The sequence below is a fragment of the Aphelocoma coerulescens genome, chromosome 3 (assembly GCF_041296385.1).
Source record: "Aphelocoma coerulescens isolate FSJ_1873_10779 chromosome 3, UR_Acoe_1.0, whole genome shotgun sequence".
In the NCBI taxonomy this organism is placed as follows: Eukaryota; Metazoa; Chordata; class Aves; order Passeriformes; family Corvidae; genus Aphelocoma; species Aphelocoma coerulescens.
Genome location: NC_091016.1, coordinates 60,327,901 through 60,350,504, shown reverse-complemented (window position 1 = coordinate 60,350,504; position 22,604 = coordinate 60,327,901).

Genomic DNA, 22,604 nt, shown 5'->3' with positions numbered 1-22,604 from the left:
GCAGCCGCGGGGGGACCGGCACGGGCACCGGCAGGGAGGGGCACGGCACGGCAGGGCCGGGCGGGGAGGGGCAGGGCCGGGCCGGGCGGGGAGGGGAGGGGCAGGGCCGGGCGGGGCAAGGCACGGCAGGGCCGGGCGGGGAGGAGGGGCAGGGCTGGGCCGGGCGGGGAGGGGAGGGGCAGGGCCGGGCCGGGCGGGGAGGGACAGGGCCGGGCCGGGCGGGGCAAGGCACGGCAGGGCCGGGCTTCGCCACCTGGGCCAGTGTCAGTCCCAAGGCAAAGGCGGAACAGAGGCTGGCAGATGCCCTTCCGCTTTGGGCAATCGGCTCCTGAAGAACTGGTCCGAGGCTGGGCCTTTCCCACGGCCGTAGGGGGACGGGCAGAGCTTTTCGCTTGCCTGTGTTCAGCGGCACGAGGGGCCGGGCCGGGAGGCTCCCGTGGCTCGGCGGGAGCAGCTCCCACGCCCGCGGGACGGTGCGCGTGGGTGGAGCCGCGCTCCTTCGTGGCATCCACTGGGCTCCCCAGCGGCTGGCGGCAATCCCGGCCTCACCGCCCGCGTCTGCCTAAAAGGAGGGATTAGCAGCAGCCAGGCAACAGCTTGGAAACTGCCTTGTCCGGTTGATTGCCACATACTGCTCATATGAAACCTGGGACAGGCTCCCAGAAGTACCTTGGACTTAAAGCTAGGCCTTCCCCAGATGGGAACAGACACGTGTGTTGGTGACCTCTCTCCAGGATGAGGAAGATGCCATAGTCTGGCTGCATGTGAAAAGCCCACTGCAGCTGAACCTTGTCCTCAGAGGAGCTGTGGTCTGTGACCCCTCTCGATGCTTTGGGGTGTAGCTTTTTCAGGTGCTGAGCGCACACAGAGACCTGTGGGGTCAGCGCCCAGCCAGCCCTAAAATACTCAAAAGCTCAGTGACACTAAATAGCACAAAAATAAAAGAACTTTCAACAGGAAGGCCCTGAACCCTACTCACGGAAATCTTGATGTGAAGATCACGCTGTATGAGTATTATGTTCTTAGTTGGATTGTAGGATGTTCTCAGCTCAGTATGATTTGTAACTGTTTATTCACTGGTTTGTTTTTTCTCGGGCATCCATTGTGCCTAAAGGTTGCATAAGCAGGTTATGCACAACTTTATGACTACATAGTGATAATCTAGTGACTAGAAGATTTGCATAGTGCATAGAAGATTTCTGGGGCTAATTTGCTACTGGACTATATCTTGGCATGCAGACGTGTGTTGTGTCACTGCTAGTCTGGCAGCCCTCAGTGACCAGGGGACATAGCAGCCTCCATCAGACCTTGAAACAGGCTGATTCTTGATCTTGTTGAGCCATTTTGACTCTCTGCTTTATTTCTTAGGGATTTATACTGCTTCACATTGCCACTTGTCACTTGAATCCTCTTGTTAGAAGTTAATCTTGTCTGAACGTCTTTACTCCTGCCTTTGCTTTTACTTCTCTCATGTGGCACAGCTTTAGCTTAGGTATCCCCCACAGTTCCTCATGGTGTCCTCAATAAAGCCACACCAGAGCCATGCAACCTTGCCTTGCAAACCTGGGCCATGGCTGGCAGGCACCCGAATCCCTGGGCTGTGAGGTTATGGGTGGCAGAAACATGCCTGACCTGTGAGTGTGTGAGCTTGAAAGGGGAGCTCAGGAGGACCAGCCCATTGCAGGAATAATATTCACGCTCACTTGCAATGAAAGAAAAGGCTAACAGTGAAACAAATGGCTGATGTGATACAGGAGGTTAAACCAGGGAACTGGAATGCTTCCTCTGACCCTAGATTTCTACATTCTTCTCACAGACCTTATAATCGATATATAAAAATCCATATGCATAAATCCATATGTTCTCCTATGTTAATTACATGTGTGTGAAAGGGCTTGTCTTCATGATGTGTCTATAATCTGCTAAAAAAGGATTTGTCTCATTAGTATGCATTTCATATTAAAATGCTGATTTATTTCTGTAGACAGATTGCCACACAAGGCAAACTGCACTGGCATGAGAATACAAACATAGCTGCTAAAGGTTATTCTGCTTAATTTTATTTTTGATGCATTAAGATGTAGACTGCAGTGCATGTCCCTGGTTAAAGCAAACAGCACTAAGAGATGAGGTGGAGAGTCCTGCCTCCTTTCACGCATTGCTCTGAGGTGCTACAGCTTTGTGGGGCCCCTAAACAGCTCCTCCAGCACATAGGCAGTGGAGCACTGGGGGGGGGGAACGACCTATGGTTGGGCATGTGACCCCAACTGCTTTTCCTTTTGTCTGGCTAAAATACACCCATTCCTCCTGCTGCCATTCTCTGCACGGTGTGTGGGCATGATTTGATTACTGTCAGACATTTCTGCAGTTTCTTCTGCAGCTCCTTTTTATCATTTCATGATTTGACTATTAGCTAAATAGTAAGTGTTCCTGCATGGCCTGTTTAGGATGTGTGAAGCAATTTATATGAAATAAAGCTGTTAAATACTTGTATTCTTTTTTATTTCAGTTTTCATGCATTTCTTTAAGACTCGAGTCAACGTTTCTCTGAACCAAAGCGGAAATGCTAAAGTAGCCTAAGATTTTTTTAGAAAATAAGTAACAAAGTATTTTATTTAGGAAATGAACCTGTTTTTGTAAAAGAAAAGAATCAAAAGTACACCAGGATGCTAAGTGTTTGTGTAAATGGTTTTTATAGATCTATATTCACATAAATACTGAATTAATGCAAGGAGCAATAGAACTCTTGCCATTTCAGTCAGGCATTACCCATTTGGTATTGGTGGGCATTCTGTACCCTGACCTTACCATGGCTTTTTTTTTTTAGAAAGTCTGCCAATAGCCACAATTTGAGATGGCCAAGTGGCCAAGAGGGCCAAGACTTTCAGGGTAACTCTGTGTGAGGTACAAGGAGGAAGGAAATTTTCTGACTTGTGCCCCGTCATTCTCTTGGTCTTCTGTTAGCACTGTTCTCTTTTGAAAACTAAACCAGGAGTAGCCACTAGATGGCTGTATTTAGTAACAAAAGGCCACACATGCCTTCTGCTATAACCCGTATAAAAGATGCAGTATCATTTTTATAAAATCAATTAATCTTTTCATAGCAAAATTAATGTGGACAGGCCAACGAGGCAGGACAAACCACCCTGAAAAGTTTTTCACAAAACTAGCTGGAGCAGGACAGCTTGGACAGCATGGGGCTTGAGCATGGAGGTCCTGAGCTGTCCCCTAGTGCTAGGTCGACCCAGCCTAATTCTAAAGGAGGCCAAGGATGACATTTCCTGCCAGGACTATGGGGAGACACTTTTGAGACTCAGTTTGAGATGCTGCTAGAAATCCCAGATATGGAGCACTGGTCAGTCAGTGGCTGTGCCAGCCATACTTCTGGGTGGCAGAGGCAGGGTAAGGCAAAAGTAGGACATCTCTGCCCCTTCCCACAAAGAAGTCCTTGGATGCCAAAAGAAGGCTGTGGTGGGTTAATCTTGGCTAACAGCCAAATACCCACCTAGCTGCTCACTCCCTCCTCCCTCCCGTCCTTCTCCTGTAGGACATAGGGAGAAAAAAGGGTGGGAAAGATCATGGGCCAGGATAAAGACAGTGACAGTGCTTGCCAATTGCTGTTATGGGCAAAACAGACTACTTAAGGGAAAATCAGTGTAATTAACTGCCAACTAAAATGGTAAAAACAAAAAGAACATTGAAACAACACACTTCCTCTCCCCTTCTCCAGGCTCAATTTAACTCCCTCAATCCAGACTCTTCTACCCACTCCAAATGGTGCCGACTGGCAGGGGTGGATATGATCAGTACAGAGTGGTTTCTCTCTGCTAATCCTTCCTCCTCACACTTCCTCTGTTCCACTGATTTGCCCATGAACTGCAGTAGCTGTCAGGAAAAATCTCCTCTGATGTGGGCTCTCTACAAGTTGCAGTCCTTCGGGAATATTCATGTGCTCTACTGTGCATCCTTCATGGGCTGCTGGCCAGCTGCATGGGCTCCCATATGGAGCACCTCTTCCCCCTTTTTCTGATCCCCATCTTCCCTCTGCTGCTTCTCCCTTATTTTTGCCTCCTCCTCTAGAAATCATGGAAGAGAAATACCTAGTGTGTCTACTTGGTCTTGAACCTTCCGTCAATGATCAGCTGTGAAGGACCTGCCCTTGGGTGCACTCGAAAGGGCTCATGGCATTCCTGCTGCCATGGGAGCAGCCTGGGCACATCTGGACTTTCTTCGGTGTCTCTGAGAGGGCGTGCAGAAATGGTACTCTGCCCTATTTGAAAATGTTGATCCATTCCATAAGGGAAATATAACAGAGTAAGAAACATTGCATATTAAACATTGGCTTGTTTCTATTATGATTTAGAAATCAAATTCTTAGATTAAAAATCCTTAAGAAAGCAAATTAAGAATCACTAAGAGGGACTGAAGGATTTCTTTCACAAAAGATTTTGAAATTTTTGAAACCCTAATATTGAACTTGTCACCAAAGAATTCTAGTTAAGTGATAAAAATTCAGCAGAAGAAATCTACGCCTGCAATTACTCTAGCTCAGATTCACACAGAAATTTCACTTTAACAAAAATCTGTAGTTTCAGTGTTACTTGTTTTTAATGAGAATTTTAAGCAGACCATCTGATTATGTCATGAGTTTCTCATTTCCTGTGAAATAGTATTTTGGCAGAACTGACATGATATTATGAATATTGCTTTGATAGCATTGCTTCTTTTTAATTATGAAGTGTTGCGTCAGGTTTTTTTTCAACCACTTTGGATGTGGTTAACTTTTCTAATGCATTTTCTTCCTGACTACCTGCTTTTTAGAACTGTTATGATACTCAGGCTGATTTCACAAGCAGAATGTGGAAACCTGGCCTCACAGAAAGACAAGAGGAAAATCCGTCACTGACTTCAGTATGGCAAGTTTTTTCCATCTATGATTCCTTGACCTATCTCATTCTTGGTCAGGCAACTAAATTATTTATTTTAAGGTTTGTTTTTTTTTTCCTTGTAAAACACCTGCTTTATTTCTACACAGATTAGAGAAAGAAGAGTAATTTTTTTTAATAGGAAGTCTTTAACAGTTTCTTGTACATTTAAAATGTGAAAACTGTGGATTCATCTTAAGAAAGGAGCCAAAGTTCAAACCAGTTCTGTCTGAGCCAAAGCAATGCCTCATCCCAGTTTCCCAAGCACTATGATGAGTGCCCAGTGATAGGAAATTTGTGCTTCTGTATCTGTGTCTGATAAAATATTTTAAATAGATCCCTATTTCTTGATATAAAACAGTGAAATGTAAGCAGTCAGTACAGCACTGGCCTAATCACTGGGGTTTTCTGTAAGGATACTGTGGCACCACAAACCTTCTCTGCCCAGCAAGGCTGAGTTCCTGGGTGGGAACTCTGATGTGCACTGCCAGGGTTAAGAAGAAACAGTGGTGGAGAATGGCAGGCAGGCCAGGCCAGGCAAAAGCTACCGAAGTAACTGACCCACAGAGAGGGGTTGGTGTATCTTGTCAACCGTGACAATTGTCTTCAAAATCTTGTCACAAATTCCCAGATGAAGACAATAGTGTTTTTTCTACACCCTTTCTCTGCTCCAGCAGTGAGATTGGAATTTACATTACTAGCTACAATATTCAAAATAAAACAACTGAGGTCAGCCGAAAGTGTCAACAATGAGATTTATCTGAGGCTGAAGTAGTTTAATCAAGGTTTTACCTTCACCTTAGTCTTTCGGTAAAAGGAAGGCTCTTTCTCCAGGGTATATCATGTAAACTGGCAACTACAAATTTATTTACAAAACTTAATTAAAATTGTGCAAAACCCTTTCAAACATTTTTAATAATGTCATGCCAATTTAAAGCAGTATAAATTTCAAAGTATGCAAATAAAATGTAACACAAGAGTACTCTAGAGACTTTTCTTATGCTAAGTGGTGATTTATTTATTAACTTTTTGTCCATTTCTGTCAATTGCCAGTAAGTGTCCCAAGTTCTGTCTGTTGTTTCTAATAACAGGAGCAAGACTCATGCAAATTTGGAGAAAACATATAGTTGCAGCCTTCTAAAATGGGGAAATGATGGATTTCTTAACAGACTGTCAAGCTAATCTTGCACCTCTGTTTAGTCAGTCCTTGATGAAACTGCCCATTGTGACGCCAAATAGAAAGTGAGTTGTGATTATGAGCCTCCCTGTAGAGCTTGTCAGATGTGAGCCTGGTTCTGGCCATCTCCTTCTCTTACAGAAGCATTGTCACATCATTCAAGAGATGAGGGTGATGTCTGTTTGCTGCACCAGCACTAGAAGATAAGCTGGGGTGTGCATATATAATATACATTTATATAGAGTATCTCAAACACCTGATCTAGTATATGAAAATGTTATGCAGAGCAGTGTTACTAGGCATGCTATTTAAAAAACACCAACAACTGAAGCATTGACAGGTTAAATGACTTGTATAGGTTATAAAGGAAAATTGTGAGAGAGTTAAGAACGGCCACACATTCTCCCAAACCCACAAAATCATCTTATTCACAGACAGGCCTCTAAAAGGATTCATCTAAATGCTATGTTTGTTGGAAACGGAACTCCAATGCTTATTTCCTCTCTCCATAAAATGAATACTTTCTTCACCTTTTCCTTCTTTCTCTCTATGGCTGAAAGTAATGCATGTTAAATGTGCTGCAGCAGCTGTACCGTGCTTCTTGTGGGTACATACTGCTTGTTCTGCATTCCTCTAGCAGCTGTCATCAATACCCATCAGCAAATGTTTATATGAAGTTATTATTATTTTGTTAAAAATATGACACATAACCTCAAGGGTGAACACTGACAAAAAAGCAAGCTGTCAGATACTGATTCAAAAGGCTCAGGACTGCTCATCTGGAACTAAGGGTGCTATGAGGTCAAGTACTTCCCCTTATTCAACCACACACAATACCCCTGCCTGCTCTGTAATTGTAGTTTTAAACATTTGCTATCTTTGGTATCAGATTGTTCCACCAACAATCAAGGTTTGAAGTGAAGAGGAAGCTTTGTTGGAAAGCCTGTGTTGTTAACCCATGCACTGGCTTACTTCTTGCAACCAGAATTTAAGGATGGCAGTGGAAGACTTCAAGCTGCAAGTAAAACCAGGTCAGTTCTGTATGGTGAAGGTGACACCTTCCTCAGGAAAAGGATGTCAAGTTGTAAAACTGCAGGTAGAGAGGCAGAGTGTAGCTGTGGGGTTTTCTAGGGCCTTCTTTGTGGAAGAACTGAAGTGTGTTGACAAGCAGTGGCTTGCCTGGCTTGTGATGCCTCTTGGGAGGGTAACAGTATTAGTGGCTCTTTGGGTCACTTCCAGTCTCAATACTGAAATTTTGCATGAAATTTAATAAGAGACTCCTCTCTGGTCTTCTCCTTTTGCTGTTTTAATCAATGAATGAGGATGCTTAGGTAAATATGCCTTCCTCTGCTGTGCTGGTAACCCAGGCCTCAGAGTGATGGGTTTGAACCTGAGGACTTCCAAGTGACTCTGCTCACTGGGAAAGCTGTCACTGTCTGTCTGCCTCCTTCAAGTCAACCACAGTGCAGTCCACAAATTAAGTGCTAAGGAAAGTATGGGTTGTTCCCCTGATTCATATAAAGTGCATTGTCACTCTTTTTTTTTTCTTTTAGAAAGAAACATGGGTAAAACTTCTCATGAAGCTCTGAAGACCAAGCTGTAGCCTGCATCGCTGTATCTTGCTCATTGCTGTGGTATGTGAATATTTTATTGAACTCCATAATGCATGATGGCTACTGAAGCCTGTGGTATTTTCCTCTGCTTTCAACAGACACTGGAAAGACATGGAGAGCATTATTGAAGAGGGAGGAAACATTTACAAATAGTAGCAATATTACTTCTCAAGCCAAATAAAAAAAAAAAAAAAGGAAAAAAACATAGTTAAATGTCAGGAAGTGGTTCTTAAGGGAATAGTTCTCCCAAGGTCTTGTGCCATTTTTAGCCTTGACCATGTAAGCAGAGCACAGCAGCTCCCGAAGGACACGTGTGGGCTGCTGGCTCCACGGGGCATGTGCAAGCACGCTGCACAGTCTGAGTGAAGAGGGAGAGAGGGCACCTGCATGCCTCTGGGGAGGGGATGCCTCAGAAAAGGTAGGTATAGAAAACGTCTCTAGAGGATTACAGACGACTAGATTGTTTCTATTGGAAGTCTAGAGAATTACTTCTTCCATTGCCCATTAGGTAGCATTGTCCCCTGCTTTTGTTATGATTAGAAATAAAACCTCATCTGCTGCAGTGCTGGTTGTTCTGGCTAGCAAGGGGCAAGGTGAAGTTGTACACTCACATCACGTTCTCTGAAACACAGACAGTGCAGTGGGACAGTGCGAGCACCAGCCTTGCCTTACCCAGCTGAGATGAAACCCCTTCTGTCTGTCCCATGTGGGACGAGGGAATGGATGCAGCTCATCTGGCCCCAGCCGCTCCTGGGGCCTTCCTAGGCTCTTCCCAGAAGATGAGCATGCCTTTGGCCCTTTCCACTGAAAACAACTGCGGGGGAAAGTGCAAATGGCTCAGCACAAAGCAAAAGATTGGGCGTGCTCCCAAGTGCACGGTGAAAAAAAGATACTCCTGGGTAGGCTGCTAATCACTTGGTGGAAACATTTTCTAATTATGCAACAGGCAGCCTTAAATAACCTCCTAGAACAAAAGCAAACACTTCTTCTCTTTTGATGCCACACCTTCTTAAGGAGGGAGAGCAGCACTGAGACGAAGCAGAGAGAGGCAGCCACTGTGAAGTGCTGAGTGCTTCCCAGGGCGGCTGTGGAGCACGGGGTGGGCCAGCAAGGATTGTATGCTGGAAAGCCGGGTGTTTGGAACAGAGCTGGCTGGTGGCTGGTCACGGAGCAAAGTGCTTGTTTGCAGAGGGGAAGATGAAATGCAGCGAGCAGGCAGGAAGAGGCTGTGGCAAGAAAGGGGGAGGCAAAAAAAAAGGCTAAAAGAGGAACTGGGAAGGAGAATCTGCCCACTAGGAAACTTACTTTAGCTGCCAGTGTGACAACTCTCACTGCACGACAACAGCTGTGCCGACCACTGGCACTGCCCTGATGCCTGGGCTGGCTCAGCGTTCTGAGCACACCCAGCCTCTGCCATTGGAAGCACCAACACGGAGACATGCCAGAGCAGATGAGAGACCATGCACACAGGAAAGCTCTGGAGGTCCACCAGCCCCTGGAAGGCAGTGCAGCAGTGGGAACTGAAGGCATTGTTTAAGGACATCAGATGAGTGTGCAGGATGTGCCGCTGCAGTCAAAGGCCTGCTTCCCGTCTGACATCTTCTGGCCACAGTCATGTTTGAAATGTACGAAAGTCCCTGTGACATTTTGAAAAAATATGACAATATTTTCATGTTGCTTGGAGAGATGTAGCTGGAGATAAGAGTGTGTCTAAAACAGCTCATCATGAACTGAAGTAAAGAATAACTGAGACTTCTGAGTGTTTCCACCTAAGGTACATAGAAGTTTGAAAAGTACCTAGATAAAGTGTCTAAGGAACTAGAACTACTTTCACATGAGAAAGGAAGAGGTTGCATGAACCATTATATACTTCCAACTTAAATTTTCAGTAGAGAGGTTTTAAGGAGGAGAGATACCATCTAAATTTTGCAGAATTTGTTTTTAGAGCATCCACCTGTGGACTTTGGACAAAAAAAAGCAAGGTGACAGAAATCAGAATAAACCACTTAGTCTAGCTGCACAATCTACTGAACCCTGTCTTGTGATGACAAACCACATGAAATCTGTACAGATAAGCCATCACCAGTGGCTAGTTTCCCATGTCTTACTGAGAAGAGGGGGGAAGAATATGCGTAATTAATACCCAGGGGAAAAGTAGGGAACATCTGGTGAAGTAATCCTTCATTACACTCAAGTGGGTATTGATCAAATGAAATAAAATATGCTTTTGTAGCAATATTGCCCTAGAGAGGGTCCAAAGAGAAGCAGCAGGGGAGCTGTGATGTGGCCTGGTGGAACATCATCCCGCCCACTGCTTCATGCCTGGAGGCACAGAGGAGGTAGGACAGGGGGAGATCTGCTGAGATCGGCCCATGCACTGCAGTGCTGACGGGCATGAAGGCAGACTCATAGAGTCTGGGTGAGTATTTAAGGGCAATTTTTTTGATTAAGTTTGTCACATGGTCTTTGATTAAGCTAGAAGTAGGAGGACTAAAGTGAATATTTGAAGGCTGGAAAAAAATCACCTGCAAGAAAAGTTTCTGGGTGTGGTGTGACTTATCTTTTCCTGTTTCTCACTGTTATTCAGTGAGAAGATGGTTTTGTAATTGCAGTTATTATCTTTAGGTGATGAACTTAGTTCTGGTGACAAGATAAATAATGTTGTAAGCAAGACCTCATTTTCCTGTTACTAGTTTCTTTGGTTAAGTAACTTATGCTAGTTATCGAGGAAAGCAAGACCTCATTTTCCTGTTACTAGTTTCTTTGGTTAAGTAACTTATGTTAGTTATGGAGGAAAGCAAGGTACAATGCAAATATACCTTGTCCTCTTATTCAGCATTTCAGTAATATTGTAAGGTAAGTAAGTCCATGTAAGGACTTAAGGTTTTGACATTATGTACAATGATACTGCAAAAAACTTATGCTGTTTTGACAGAGATAACTTTACAATGCTAAGCTACAGTCTTAAAAAAACCCCAAACAACAAAGCAACAAAACTGTCTGCTTTCTCTTTCTTCACCCTGAACAGAATTTTTCAGGAAAAATTACTTCTGCAAAATGTTGCCTCTTAAATTTGTAATTTAAATTTGTAATAATTATAGTTCCCTTGAAATTTCAAAGCCTGGAATTATTTAGGGCACAGATACCCTGGTTCATTCGCTGTGAGCAAGGCTAAGAACAGCTCTGCACATTGGTCTGCTCCAAGTGACTGTTGCAGTGTAAATGTGTCCATCCACACTCATGCCTCCAGATCTCTAGAGAATCTTTCTGAAAAGAGATGAATGGATGAACCAGAATTTAATGGCAAAAAAGGTTGTATCCTTGTGGGTGACTGGGGTGATGTCAGTGGTTAGAAACTCAGATCTAGCTCACGCTTCACTGCACATTTTGGATTGGGGTGAATGGCTGGGTTGGGCAGGAGAAACACCGCTGAGGTGTTCCTTCCTCCCATGCTGGAAACACACTTGTTTGGGGGATTTCTGAGACCTATGCTTTCAAAATTCACAGAAAATATGACAAAACCTGAAAAAAACCCCCAGCAGATTCAGCCAAGACTGTGTTTACAGAAGCAGCAGACAAAGAGATTTCAAGAGGTTTTGCCATATACCCTAAAGACCCTGGGCTGCATTTTGTGTACTATGGAGGTATCTGATGGAGGCAGCGTTGAGCTTGGGGTGAAAATAGGATTCAATGAGCTGACTTTCCTAGTTTTCCATACTGCTCTGAGCCCAAGGGGAGTGCACTGGCTCTTGCACTCAGGGATTACCCAAGATATTGCTGGACAAGGATGGATGCCCTGACCTGCCTGAGTACCCTGCCAGGAAATGCCTCAGCTTATAAACATGGGGACTTCAGGGTAAAGTGTCAGTGCTGGTGTTTGCTGGCATACAAAATGCGTTGAAATGAGGAAAGAAATGGAAATCCTGACAAAGGTGAGATGGCCAGGTGCCAGCTGCACAGAGGTGTGTTGCGCTGTCTCAGCACCACCACACTGCCCAAGCACCTGGACACTGGTGTGAACCCCTGGCTGGTTCACCCAGATTCTGCCCAGCAGTCTGCCCTGAGAGTCAGCAGGTGCTGTTCTTCTTGGTAACTAACTCTTTTTATGCAGGCAGTATGGTAATCTCCTGTGGTCACAAGTGGGAAACCCCCTCTTTGCACACCACCTTGTAAAAGCACCACTCAGACTCTCCCCAGACAGAGCCTTCAAAGGGAAAAATTCCTCTTCAGACCTGTCAGGCATGTATCTGTTGAGGGAAAATGTTCCTGACGTGTCCTCAGTCCTTCAAGCTGCAACCTAAAGTCCTTGGAGCTGAGAATGACAGGGAAATCCAAAAGGATGTTTCTTCTGAGTTAAAGTCTTAACAGACTTCCCTTGGATTATGTCCAAAGCCAGCTCCAACACCAGCCCACCAATGAGGGGGCCAGGGTGTGTTTCTTTCCCAGAGAAAGAAATATCCCCTGTAGAAGAAGGGTTTTTCATTTCTCCTCTGGGGACGGGCTATGCTATGCTCTGTCTAGGTGAGCTGCCAGAGATCTCACCTGCTCTGTGGCAGCACCACGCCTGGGATCCCACCAGGAAGGGCTGCTGATGGAACTCATGACATTTGAACACAGCCCGAATCTGGGCAGAGCTGGCTTGCAAGAGGCTTGGTGGTGGACAAGGGGAACCTAGCAACCTGCCTCAGGGTTCAGCAAGCGTAGACAAGTGTTGGTGTGGTCATGCTGACTTCTAGTCACCATGGAGCACCCCACAGCATAGAAGCTAATGTTAGTTGGTCTACTGTAAATTTGTCATTTTTCATTTATTTTAGTTAGAAAAGTAAAAATACCTCATTTCTTCATGAGCTTTTTTTCCTCCTGCATATAAGCTAATCCAAGAGCTATTTAATTCTCACTTACATGGCACTTTTTCTTCTGATAGCAAATATACTTTAAGTTCTTTTACTTGTGTTCCTATTAGATCTTAGTACAAATATATTAATTACTTTTTCTTTTCTAAATTAGTGCTGTCTTTTTGAAAATTTTCAGTGACCTGGTGGAGGAATCAAACATCACACCATTTTCTCATATTTACTCTGCAGTTTGTTTAGCCCTTGTACAACACAGCAACTGTATAGAATTAAAAATAAAGAGCATCACATTTTCCAGACCGAGGAACCAAAAGGTCCTTCCGTCAGCTGTGCTGGAGCAGCCCATTAGCCAGAGCACAGCAGTGGAGCTGCGTGGATGGTGCAGACATGTAGGAGTAGGGAACTTTTTGCATTGCCACATAATGCCAAAACTTGGCGGTTGAACCCTAACCCAGCACTCTGTGTGTCATCCACTTGTTCTTTTGACATCTGACTTGTTTACAGCATGAGCACGTCTCTCCCACATACAGGGATTGAAACTCCCTGAAGTCTAACTTCAGATGCCAGGAGATAGGGTAGGTTACACCTTTTCCACAGAGGTAGGTAAAAAATTTTACCTAGTATAAAACTTTTTCAAGGGTTTGACTTGGCTTATTTTTCTTGTGGATTAGATAGGTACACTAGGGGCTACTAAAGGTTAATGACACTGGAGAGCCTTTATACTGCAGGACATCTCCCTAAGTCAACTTTTGTATGAAGTCAAAATTTCTTGCAGCTTGGAACTGAAGGTCAATGGACTGAGTAAAATGATTAGACCTTTTCTTAGGAATTCTGCTTTATCAGAACATGAACATTAGTACAAGGATGACTTTAGGAACATTTTGTGTATCTTCCCAAGTCTGAATTGCGCCCACATTGAAGAAAATCTAAAACCAATAAGGGGTTTTTTATAATCCAATTAATCTCAGTCATTATCCTTTGGAGATAATAAAATTCTAATCATAGAGGGAGAAAATAGTCAGCAAACATCTTGGTTCTGTATCTAACATTTACCTTAAATAATAATGTAATGGAAATTATTGTTAATATGTGGTACAAGTAAATAGGATCACTTCTTCTTGAATGCAGCTTACACCCACAAGTCCTACAAGAGTTGCTTAAGAAGAAGGAAAACAGCCACTGTCATTCTATGTTAATTATTAGAAAATAAATCTTCTTTAATAAACCTGATTCAGTGCTTTGCTGATGTCAATTTCTAGCCTGGTTGATGAAAGAAAATACATAGAATTTTGTGAGGTATTTGTTTTGGTATTGTAGAATATTTGGACAGGAAAATCTAGCAACTCTTGCTGGCAAAAAACTCCACGCCCATTAAACTGAGAACTGATGCCCTGGCGTAATTACTAATATGTTGGCAGTAAGAAATCTTTACCACATGACTTCTCTAGTTATTTTCTGCAGAGATCAGTGCCAGATTTGATCTCATTCTACTTTTTTGTCTCTGTGCAGGAAGAAAATACTAAGTCATAACTTAATATTTTTTGTACAAACCAAAGATGCCAAGAAAATGGGAAAACTAAAGATGGAGGAGGAAGAGGAGTCAGACAGCGTAAAATAGATAATTAGCAACTAGTCACACTGAAACAATTGCACTTTAATACAGGAAACTACCAAGTGGGGTATTACATCCTGAGAGCAACAAAGAGAATAGGGGGCACAGTGAGCAAATAGCACAATATGAGCTCACAGTTTTACAGGGGTAAAACTGTTTACAGATGTCTTGGCAAGCTAACAGAAAAGGTTTCTCTTGCCCCTGTATTTCTCATTGCTGAGGTTTTGTTTCTTTCCATGCTTAAAATTTAGTAATTCTAAAACTTTTCATTGGTTCTTCTCAGATCTCACTGAAATCACAATTTTATCTTTATTATGAATATTTTTCCACTACAAAGAGGGTGTTTATCCCTTGATTATGTCAGTAAGTCAATACAGAAATAGATAAAAGCCAGCTAGATGAACTTCTCACTTCACTTCCTTGTTCATGCCACAGTGGTTTATTCTCATCTCCCTTGATAACCTCAGAGTAAACAAGTGGGTCATCTATTTGCCCCAGTTTATAACATTAATCACCGTGCAAGCCTTGGTACACAAATTCCCTCGTACATCTCAGCTGCATTATGATTCAAAGAAGCTAAACACTTATCTGCAACCAGCTGCAACTGGTGAACAGAAAATTGCAACTCAGTACTTTTCCTTGGTGTTTGAAAAAATTTCAGATTTTTCTTTTGTCAGAAAAAAAACCAATAATGCAGCCAGGTAGACCTTTGATGCAATTCCATTGGCTACAAAGGAAACCCTATTTTCTTGAATGCATTATTAATGCCTGTAGAGGATATATTGGTTTTGGCAATTGCCTTGCCATTGACACTTGTTCCAAACAGCCTTGTCCTGATACATCTCTTTTTGGTCTGATTTGCTACACTGAGAACATGTTGGCCCTGAACCTGGAATTTTTTTAAGAATTCAAATACATTTCTAGAACACTGTTAAAATAACCAAGGAAATGGTAAGGAAGCAAAAGTAATGAATGGTAATTCATTAGTATTTAGACGCTGTTCAGTGCAGAGACTTGCATGTGGTTTCACATGCTCCCTTTGGGCAAGTTTAATTTTGATTCCTCTATATCCCATGGAGTACCTGAAAGAAAACACGACAAAGTGACTTCAGAAAAATGGAAATGTCTCCAAAAGTGAGACTTAGTTGATCCCAAAGCTATGGGACTGTTAGTGTGCAGTGAGTACGTTCTCAACGCACATAGAAATAATTATTGTTATTTACATATCAGACCTTTCACCTCAGAATGTCAATGCATGTTGTAATCATCAATTAACTTAATCTCAGAACTACTGAGGAGAGCTAAGTGAGTGCTACATCCCCAATTTTATTCAGAACAAATGTATAAATGGAAGAAGTGAGAGGTTCATTACCCAGAAATGCAAGGCATTTAAATGCCTAGCACCCATTGATTTCAGGAAGCACTCATTGCCATAATTTTTAGTGACTCTGTCGTTTGCCCAGCATCAAACTGATTAGTCAGGAAGCTATGCAGAAACAGGCAGCCTGTGTATTGCCCTGATTTCCTAACTTTCTCCAAGAGGAAACATCTCCTTTGAAATGGGTTGTGAGATTCAGCTCATCAAATGTGTCACCTTTACAGTGTAAACATCTGCATCTGGACTAATCATCTGGACACTCCTTGTAGTCAAGGAAGGCTAAGACAACAGAGATGAATTCCACCCTGTGTGTCTGCACCGCAAAAGCGGAATACCAAAACACAACCTACACCAGCTGTGGTCATCCACTTACCCTTGATATCCAGAGATTCACTGGAAAAAATTACAAAACAAATCCAGGGGATTTCCACACAGTCCTTGATGTTATCTTTAATGTTCTAATTCAGTTTCAGAATAAAGCACTCATTTATACTTTTTCTTGTGTCTACTTGCCTCTGCTTCAACCAACTCAAAACAAAGAGATTTTAAACATTTACTGGCTCCACATGCCTATAAACTTAGCATTTTCTCATTTTATGATATCTCTGATGTCCTGTGATTATTTTCCATTTATTATAAGCTTTTCTGGATTAACTTTATCTGCTGATGATATTTTCATTGTTGCAGTATTAAAATAGAGATTTAGTCAATCTTTTATGCATTAGCAAGTATTTTTCAATAGTTTATGGCTTTTTGACTGGGGAAAAATAAATCACAAACGATGTGATCTAGCTAGACTTTCTCTGGAACTGAAAATATTTAGTTACACCCTGAATTATAACAGAAAAAGCATATTGATAAAAGATTAAGCACAAACACAGCTCTGCCAGCTATAATACAGATGTCATTATTACAGACTGAGGCTTCATTGTCAACAAGAAGAAAAGAGATACAACCTACCCATAACTGCTGTGTTTGATGCTGGACTTTGTCAAAAGCTTAATTTGAAGTTATTTACAAATAGGAAGTGCTGTTAACTCAAAAGAATAAATACTGTGAAATTTGGAAGGTCAGCCCTTTGTAGAGCATGGCTGGGTTTCTGCATTTCTACAGATAAATCCATCTGCAAGACAAAGAAGGCAAGCACAAAGAGGAGCCTTAGGGGCTAGAAATTTTCAGGAAGCTGCATTTGTGACCGTCACCTTCTTCAAAGCCTCGGGAGTAGAAGAAGGTGATGCCCTGGGAGCTGGCTCAACAGTGGGAGCAAACCAAGATGTACCTAGACCACTGGGAAAACAGTGAAGAAGAAGCATCATCGTGCTGTGAAATAAAATTACAAGTACCTTGGGAAGTTGGCTAAAGCTGGAAATGCTGTGTCATCTATTTAGCGCATGCAGATGTGGAAAATACAACGAAGCTCTGCACATTAAAGATCATATAGTTCCTCATCCCAGCTGATGACAGGTTTCTCTTCTGGGAGGGGAGAGGAGCTTGGGTCTGAGGACAGACATGTGGCAGTGAGATAACTCAACATTGTGGATGGAAGTCACCTTACAGTGCACCTTACATGAACAAATCAAATCCTCAGAAAAAATCTTACCACTCTGAGGAGGACTCGGTGTATCACAGAGCTCAGAGTGGAAAGCTGGTGCAGCCCCTGTGCAGAGGAGATGAGCAAAGATAAAGGTCTGATGCAACACCAAACTGTCTGAACTGAAAGTTGGTTAATAAAATCATGAAAGCCCAGTGACAAGAAATTCTTCCTTAATAGGTCCTTTCTGCTGAGTACACAAAAGAAAAAGCGAGACGAAGAAATTCTGGTGATGAATATGTTAAATTTGACATTCATATAGACTTAGGTATGGGCAGTCCTGATGGGGCTGAGCTACATGTTCAGTGTGAGTAATGCATTTTGAACTTTAATGGTGCACATTTCTGTTATGACTCAAATGCACAGGAGTGCCAGCAAGCACTGGAGGCTTTCCTGCCTCCAAGCACCTGACCTGGCACCAGCCTTCAAAGAGAAAACCTCTGCCAGGGGTTATCATTTATTGTTCTATCACAACTGTCCAAAGTTCCCTTTTTTAAAAAAAAGTCTCTGGAAATGATGACTTTTCTTTTAGGCAAATGTAGGCTGGTCTAGACATACACATGATTGTGAAAAAGCCATGCAATATCATCCTTTTCTGTTAGGCTGAATCTTAATAATACATAAATGAAAAATAATATGATTTCTTCCCACCAGTAAAAATGAGCTTTGTTCTCATTGCAGATAATAGGCTACAGGATAAATAAGCTACAATCTATCATGCTGAAATATCAGTTTGACAACTACTGTTGCTGTGCATTAAGGACCACAGCAAAGGCTAAAACACCTAGTTCCCATTAAACTGTAGCAAGCCACCAAAACATGCATCTATTTAAATGGAATGACTTTAACAATGAGGTCTGCTCAGATAGGCATGCCTCTGTGGCATGAGGATACCAACAGCAGAAATTTAAGGTGCATCTTTTCCCTCCAGATGTATAAAAGGAAGTAAGAGACTATTTTTAAAATGTTATCGGACCAAATTCCCATCCTATTTATACTAAATAATGTCTCACTGCTCAGGGACTGTCTGAACATTGGTCAGGGTGAGCAATTTTATTGTGCATCATTTATTTTTCTTAAGTTTTATTCCTCTCTCTCTTTTCTTTTAATTACTACTACTACTATTATTATTGTTGTTATTATTATTATTATTTTGTCGTTGTTGTTAGTAGTAGTAGCAGTAGTATATTTTACTTTGTTTCAGTTATTAAACTGTTCTTATCTCAACCCATGAGTTTTACTCTTTTTTCTGATTCTCCTCCCCATTGTGAAGGTGTAAGTGGGAGTGCATCTTTTCACTCCAGAACATATAAAAGGAAGTAAGGACTATTTTTACATGATAGCCGGCCAAATCCCCAATAGGATATCTGGAGTAAAGTTGCAGGAGAAAATTGAATTATTACGGCTTTACATGAATATAAATGTTACTGGAGTTTGCAGCAAGATGTTTATCCAGTGTCACTGCAGTTTACACTCTTCTGTCACCAGTGTCAGGCAACAGGAAATTAAATGAATCCCACAAAATATAATTTTAGCATGTGGGATTTCTGACCAGACAATCTCATGCTACGCCATACTTCATGCCATGACCAAATTCTGTCCCACAGTGCTCAGCAGCATATCTGACAGAGGTCAGTAGGAAAAGCATTCTTTTCAAAGCACAAAGCACCACACAGGGTCGTGCTCCTCTTAGCAGATCCCCAGCTCACTGGCTTTGCTTTACATTGTAAATGAGAAGGGAATTTTGACTCCTTCTTGTGACATGACACCCAGTAGTGGCTCTTTTAAAAAACAGTACTGGCTGGGAACTGGACTAACTCATGATATGCATTTCTATGAGCTCATGTGAATCCCTTGACACTGAGCCACAAACAGAGAACAAAACCTAAGATCCCCCTTGCCTGGTAATTCACCAGGGGAAATCTCAATTCCTGCCCAACACCCCTTATGTGTACTACAGCTTAACCCAAAAAAAAAAAAAAAAATTGTGGGGAAAAAAAACAGCCAAACCAATAACAAAAAGAATCATTGCTGTCAGAGATCGGGGTGGTGGGAGGGAGGAGAGTTTGTGTTCGTAACATTCACTTTAGCAAGGCTGGAGGAGGGGGCAGTCTGGATAGCATGCCGTAGACTGTCTCTCAATATTAGACAGAGGGAATTTTTTTGAAAATTAAGATTAGTACAAAAAGAAATCATCATAAAATTCCCAAGCAAAATTACCTGCTCCTATTATAGATTTCTCTTTGACGGATGGTACAATTGGGTTTTTTTCTAGTATGATACACGTATATATACACAGAGGCTTTTTTTCAATTGACGTTCATCTTGACAAATGGAGGTGTAATCACATGGGGCTGACCAGGTATTCTACAGCAGCTGTTTGGTGGAAAAGGGCTGCAAGAGCTCTTGGCAAGGGTGCTGGGCTGCCTGGGAGGCAGTGGGTGGACAGCCATGGCTCTGACCAGACATCAGCAGCAGGCAGCTGCTGGAACCTGGGCAGACTCATTGAGCTGGCTTGACCATAGTTTGAGAAGTAGCAACATTTGTGTAGGTGCAGGACTGGGCTGTGAGGCACATATAAGGGTGTCCTCCTGCATTGAGCAATGAGAGCTACCTGAGAGCTAGAGGCAGCCTTCTCCAAAATTACCATGGATGGTCAAGAAAAGGGGAGTTAATGAAATAGCAGCTTAATTAAACCACTTGTCTTTCTTACTGTGCAGTTAGGATAATGCTTCTGAACCAGGCAAGGGTTGATATTATGAGTATTTATCACTGATGTGGGAGAAAGGATCAGCACAGGAATGACTGAACAAGTTTAGTTTAGTCCATTGAATCCGCTCCCATCAGTGACAGGTTTGCTTCTCTGCATGTCAGATGTGGGACCTGACAAACGGAGTGCTCCAATGTACTTTTAACTCCAGATTTTAAGGTGCCTTTGCGGTTCAATGTGATCTGAAATTATAACTGTTCTGTGTTGAGGTTTTCTATTTCAGTGATATTTGTATTACACTATAGTCTCCTATTCAAGTATGCAGGACGAAATCATGCAGCCAGTGCTCCCCTGTGCCTGTCACCTGAACAAATGTGCATGATGAACTCGTGCACAAAATTATGCTCAGAATGATTGTTTTTGAGATTTATACCCAAAACACATATTCAACATCTAAACACTAGTGAAGTCTCCATGAACCTTCTCAAATACTGCCTTCAGCCCCAGAAGTCCTTCATCCCCTCTGTCAGTAAAATCTCCAGTTACTGAGGATATCTGTGGTGAGTCTGTGTCCCAGTTCCCACACTGCAGAGGCCTTACTGCTGCCAGAGTCTCAGCAAGACTCTCAAACAAAGCATCAACCTGGACACATGAACTGCCAGGTCTTGGTTCTACCAGATATCCCTGCTTACTCATTGCCTCCTAAACACAGCTAGAGATGAGCAGGTAAATTCATAATTTTTGTTCAGTAGGTTGACTACCCTCTTGACATAGCTGCTCAGAAGTCCCTGCTGTGCCTGTTCAGAAGAGGAGCTTAGAGTCCAATATCCCAGTCCCAGGTGGGAAAGACACCATAGCATATCCCAAAAGCTTTGGTCTCATGATGGGGGCCTGTTTTTATCCTAATCACTGAACTGCTCTTTCTCCTATGCCTATCACTGTCAGTGTAAAGGCCATAGCTGCCAGATAAGTGTGGTTTATTTGACTTCAGACACCTTTGAGGAATGGGGCGGTATAGATTACGACAGTCTGTAGCAACTGCAGGGACATCAGGATGAAAGACAGCTGGCAAAATGGCTATCACTTGTTATTCAATCAAGCACATAAAAAGTAGACATGAAGCCACTCCTACATTTTACAATCATTCAGTCCAACATTTTTCGTTTCCGTTTATTGCATTCCTACATTGCTCCAGGCCATCAGTGGGTCAGCTGGAATCTGTACACTGAGTTGCATGGCAAGTGATTCACAAAAGGCTCATCAAATCAGACATCTTTACTTCAATAACCATTTTTCAGCTACTGCCTTGGAGAAGGATAGTTCTCCTGTGGGTTTGCCTGCAGTGAAGAAGCAGCACTGCAGTCTGCAGGCTCCCTCTGTCTCCAGGTAACTCTTTTCTTCCACTCCGCTGAGTGAGGGTGAGTACTGTGAGGGGTGGGGATGGGGCTGAGCAAGTGCTGGAGGAAAAGATGGGCAGATGGCTCACAGGCCATCAATGTGCCTTTCCCTTCTGTGTTAATGCAGAAGTAACGTCACAGCCCGCACCTGAGGCTGTAACAGCAGGGACCCTCCGTTGTTGCTTTACCAGCAAACTGCTGACCACACTGAGTCCTGCCTAAGGTTCCCAGGACACGCAATTAGGTCAGTAGCTCAGTGTTACGTGTTTTGATCTAACACAGTACATGCTGTTTTGTGATCCCAAACCTGTTAAGTGGCCTAGTACTTCAGATCATGCCAAAGACTTGCCAAGCAGAGCACTGAAATACCAAAAGATAAACCTATGTACTCCCTACACTGAAAATGTACTAAGTGCTTTCTTCTTCTCTATATCATGTTATCTATGAATTGAGTAGTTATATCCCTGAGAAATCCAGAAACATAGATAATATTCAGATCACCTTATATTCATCTAAAGGTATCCCTTCCCCAAATAAAATGAATGTGTAAGCCTGCACAGCAGTCCCTTCCTGCACTATTTTACAAGGAATTCCAGTACAATACAAGTAGTCATTAAGCCATTTGTTTCATATTGGGATTGTTTAGCCTGGAGAAAAGGAGGTTCAGGAGAGACCTTATCACGCTCTACAAGCACATGAAAGGAGGTTGTATCCAGGTGAGAGTCAGTCTCTTCTCCCAGGTAAAAGTGACAGGACAAGAGGAAATGGCCTCAAATTGCACCAGGCAAGATTTAGATTAGCTAATAGGAAAAATTCCCTCACTGAAATGATTATCAGGCATTGGAACAGGCTGCCCAGGAAAATGTTTGAGTCCGCATCCCTGGAAGTGTTAAAAAAAGGTTTGGATGTGGCATCTGGGGACATGGTTTAGTGGTGAACACGTCAAGTGTTAGGTTAACAGTGGAACTCAGTGATCTTGGAGATTTTTTCCAGTCTTAACAATTGTATGATTCTCTACTAGTTTTGCCTTTCTGCTAAGAAAAAAAACCTCTGGCTATCGAAGATATGTGTCTTAGAAAAGAGCCTTCTTTTCTAAGTGAAGTGGTCACAAAAAGGGACACTCCAAATGAAAGTTCTCTCTTGCAGAACAGGAAGGAAAAAATATACGAACTTGAAGAGTTGTCTGGGCAAAGAGCAGAAAGCATCAAGAGGGTCAAAATCCCCTAAGGACATAAGGGAAATACCAGAGTATTTAAAAAAAAAGAAAGGCCCCACTAGCTTTAATGTTCCCACACAAGCAAATCACAAGAGACAGGCTGGGCACTCATTTACATCGGAGCTTCAGAAT